The following is a 4,936-nucleotide window of genomic DNA, read 5'->3' as shown; positions in this document are numbered from 1 at the left end:
TCGTGTCTCAATACTGTTTGGCTTGCTCCTGTGTCAATTAGGCAGTCCAATTATTGACCAGTGGGCAGTGTAATTTGGACAGTAGTTCCAGGCAGCTTACCTTCTTCAGAGGTGTTTACAAGAACTGGGCAAGGTGTTGACAACAGGGAGCCATATCTTCATCTCTTTGCTGCTGCTGCCATTTCTTGTATTTCCTGCAGTCCTTCTTCATGTGACCTGGTAATTCACATCAAAAACATCTGCCAGTCATGTCCTCACCTTGATTCCTTTGTCTTGCACTTACTGTTTCTGTTCCTTTTGGCTGCTGGCTTACTTGCCATGTTCCTTTTCACTGTACCAGGTGTACAGTTACCTGAGGAGTCTTTTGGGCATTCTTTTCCTTTTTTTTTTCTGCTTCCTGGTCCTCCAGTCCTCCAAGTACCTGTAGCAAAGATTACATTTTCATAGACAATGCCTCAGGTCTGACTGTAAAGAGTTGGCTTCTTACCTCATTCTTTAAACCATTCAAAAACTTTGTTTTCAACATTCTTTGACCATCTGGGGTTTCTGTAGAAAAACCATCATTTTGTCTGGTCGTTAATTTATCCAAATACATCATTACTGAATCATTTCTCTGTGTTATGTCTAGTGCTGCTGGTGCTTTTAATTTTTGTTTATGACACCACCATTGTACTCTGGCTAGAAATTCAAGACCAGTTATACGTATTTCTTTCTTCTACAGGGGGTGCAGGATGAGTAATAGCCCCCCTGTCACCTTCTGGTGCGCTTGCTGTAAACCCCTGCTGTTAATTATTTGAGTCATCACTCCCATTATTAGCACCTTCGGCAGTATTGGCATCAAAGTTTGGGTTAGGCACCCTTTGTATTCTGACTGGATACATATTAGTGTGAGAATGCAATACCTGCTTTTCCAATGTTATTCTCCTTCTCACCCTCTGATTTGTTGTTTCTCTTTAATGGACTGATATTGTGATCCTTCAACCGGCTTACCATCATTGGTATCTTGTAAACATTTTCCTGTAAGAATTATCTGTACAAGGAGGTGCATTAGATTCCACATTGCAAACACTGTCTCTCAGGATAATCATTTATTTCATTATTAGCAGACTGAGAATGGATTTGACTTGGAGTTTGAAACGTGATTGATGGAGTGTTACCTGCGTCCACTGGGGTCACTGAATGAGTTTCTAATTGCGAATGCCCCTTTTGTGCTGCTAACTGTACTATGTGACCTGCCTGTTGAGGTACTGGTGGTGTATCTGGTCTATTGTCTGGTTTCTGCGGTGGAGCTGTAGGGTCCACATAAGGCGGTGGCATGTCTAATACACCTGTACCTATGTGTGCATTCTCTCTTTTCTTTTTTTTTTTTTTTTTCCTCATCTCTAATGATACTGTATACCACATGTTAACCACATCTGCTTGTCCTTTTCTGCTTATCCATGCTTTATTGGTGTTTTGAAACCTTTTTCACTTTTCTGGATCTAGTGTGCCCTCTAATGGGAAACCTGCTCTGTCAAATATTTGTTTTTAAATATTTGTTGTCGATTTATTTTTATTTTTTTTAGAAATTTCTTTACTTCTCTGTATTCCTGTACCTTTGTTGGGTTTTATAACCCAACAACCCTGCTAGCCTGTGCACCCTAGTATTCAGAATTTATCAATTTCTGAATATACTGTACTGTTGGGTTGCTTTACCGCATGCACTCTTATAGCAGTTATCTGTATTTTACAGAGAATTATACCTCAATACCACCGTTCAAAAACCTCTTAATTCCTTCTATTCTGGCTGAAAAATATTTGCATACTATACAAAGAAATATAATCAAACAACAATAATAACAATTGTGCAAATCTCTGTTGCAGCTGTAACCATTTTTGTTTTCTTATTTCATAATCACCAGAATATCCTTTTACAATTTCATTATGTAACCCAGGTGGTAATTTCTTTATACTGTACAGACAGATAGGCTTCCCTTCAAGGGGTATGTGATTAACTTGCCAATATAGTAACACTTGAGACCAAAAATACCCTATATTTTGCTGCAATATATATCCTTATTTAAATGCACATTTAACATACAATAATATTGCTTTGCATCCACAACACATTCAAAAACAGTTCTATCAATTACAGCTTCCAGTGTAGAACAGTATCATCAGAATGCTTTCTAAGTATAACAGCACATGAACAGTCTGAACAATAACCAAATGAATTATTAAAATACAATCGTGAGTACTTTTGACATATATTAAATGCAACCATATAGTTAGCGCTTTTTATGCTCTCAAACAGATATCTGGGTTCAGAAAATCTCTCTTACCATATACAGATGAACAGCTTTTAGACACACAACAGGAATGCTGGACAGAGAGTAAATCAGTGGAAAAAATCACAGCTGAATTTACTCACCGTACGGGTTTGAGCTGTCCGTGATTCCAGCTGGTGCTGCAAGCATTATTTGTCATCTGTATCGGTTGTCCGAGATCCCGGCTATTGGAGCCCCCACGTAATGTTAGGGTAATTTTACCTCTCCTTTATCAAGTCCCTTCAGATATCAGTGAGATAAGATGCTGGTTAACCAGGAGATCAGTAATCAAGACACAGACATGCCAATGTCAAGATGTATACTGAACTGTGCTCGTTTAATTCTGACATACATTTATACATGAAAAAACGTTTGATCTGGTTATAGGATAGAAACACAAGATTGATATTTTCCTGAGTAAATATAAATCTTCTGACAAAGCTAGTTAGTTCTCTTCATGTCACTTTTATGGGTTCTTCTTAACATGGGTTCTTCTTATCATCTTTGCTGGCGCCAATACTCCCAATGCCATCATTCATTATCCCATGTCCTAGGCCTCCATCCGGGGTCTTTGAGATAGGTCAAGGCTGGAGCTGGTGATTATGCTGAATGTATTTTTAAGGCAAATACCAAGATTTTTTAACTCCTTCACATATCATTATTACCATCATAATTGAGGCCCTAAAACTGCTCTCACAGATACTACCGGTGATCAAAATAAAGACACTATGATTGAAATAACTACCAATACTTTCCGTTGTATTCATACAAATCTTAACATATTCTTCACGTATGTCCAATACTTTGTCTGTTATGTCTTTGTTATATGCTCAACTTCCCTACTGTATGGTGCTGCAGATTTTTGTGGCACCTTAAAGTAACAATAATAATAACAGTCTAAAAAAGTGTGTGGCTTTGGGGGCAAGTTCCTTGGGGTCTTTGGAACTGCTGGACATGTAAACTGCCAGTTGAGGGCGAATGAACATTGAAAAAAAGAAAACTTCTTTACTATCTCCAAGTTCAAACTATTTATCTTTTCCCTTTCCTCCACAACACCTATCTTCACAGTTTTCATGACAGTCAGTAGCATTAGAATAACTTCCACCATACAAGTTTGCGGACTAGGGCTTATTTTCTACTTTACTTTACTTTTAATTTAATATATTTTTCAAAGTAACTGGGGTAAATATATTATGCTGCAGTGCTTGATCCGTGGTTGCAAGGTTCCTTTCCTCTCTTAACTGTCAGCCCACAGAACCACAAGACCAGATTCCAGACAATGGAAGGTCTCTGGTCTATGCGATCCTTTGGTGTAGCCGCTAATTCCATAACCCCTCACCAGTCCTACCAGCTTCACGATCAGAGTCTCTCTCCATTTTTCAGACCCTACTGTATCATGCCTTCCCCAGTTACCTCATTGGTGGCTCTAATCTCCCAGGGGCTTTAGTGTGTGTCAGGTGCTGCCCATCCCTATTTAATACCTGCTGCCAGCAGCAGCTCCATGCTGTCTGAATATACCATGTTACACAATGGATTTTCTGAGAAGAGCCCAATTACTGGAGATAAGGACATTGTTCTTTGGTGTAGCTACTGCATTGCTGGTCTGCAGATTATTGCTCTTTCATGGCTGAGCAGCACTTTCCATGGAATCTGGCCATCCTTCTAAACCTATAGCACGAAATGGTGCTTAGCACACATATGGAGCATGCTGCACTTGTCTTGATCTTAGAAGGCCCTATTTTACCCAAGGTGGCTATAGCTCTTTTACAGTTCTAGTACCAGTACAAGCATGAAATACACTTATAACAGACCACACACACACATACATTTATGGTGTAACCTAAATCGGATAACTGGTGAACTGGTCCCAGCCAGCTTAAACGTTATTTACCATGTCCAATACCTGGTTTCCTCACTGTAGAACATGCACAACCAAGTTCCAAACAGCCTATTGTAAGCAACGTCCCCACAAGAACGATCATCTGGAGCTTCATGTATTGGCTTTTCATGAACGAGCAGCTGCACAACAGCTTCAGATCACCATGCACAAGACCAAACGTTGACTGGAGTGGTGTAAAGAGCACCACTATTGGACTCTGGAGCAGTGGAATAGCATTATATGGAATCACGCTTCACCAGCTAGAAGTTTGACAGATGAAGCTACTTTTGGCAGATGCCAGGGCTGTTTTTTGTGTTTTGGCTTGGGCCCCTTAGTTCCAGTGAAGGGAAATCTTAATGCTACAGGATACAATCTCTAATTCTAGAGATTTATGTGTTTCAGCATGACAATGCCCCTGTGCACAAAGCGAGGTCCATTAAAAACAGTTTCCCTAATTTAGTGTGGAAGAACTTTACTGGTCTGCACAAAGCTCTGACTTGAACCCCATCGAACACCTTTGGAATGATTTGGAACGCTGACTTGTTAGGCCCAGGTATTACTGCCCAACATCAGTGCCTTCCCAGAAGAATGGAGGCTATCATAGCAGCAAAGGGAGAGGTGTCAACTTCACATTACTGCCCGTGGTTTTGGAATAAGATGTTCAACCAGTACATATGAGTCTGATGTTTGGGTGTCAAATGGGCAGATCCTGACTTTATTAAATATGAACCAATAAATACACAACCAATAA

This window comes from Mixophyes fleayi, chromosome 8, assembly GCF_038048845.1.
Source record: "Mixophyes fleayi isolate aMixFle1 chromosome 8, aMixFle1.hap1, whole genome shotgun sequence".
In the NCBI taxonomy this organism is placed as follows: Eukaryota; Metazoa; Chordata; class Amphibia; order Anura; family Limnodynastidae; genus Mixophyes; species Mixophyes fleayi.
The sequence above is the reverse complement of the archived record's forward strand: the minus strand, read 5'-3'. Positions refer to the sequence as shown.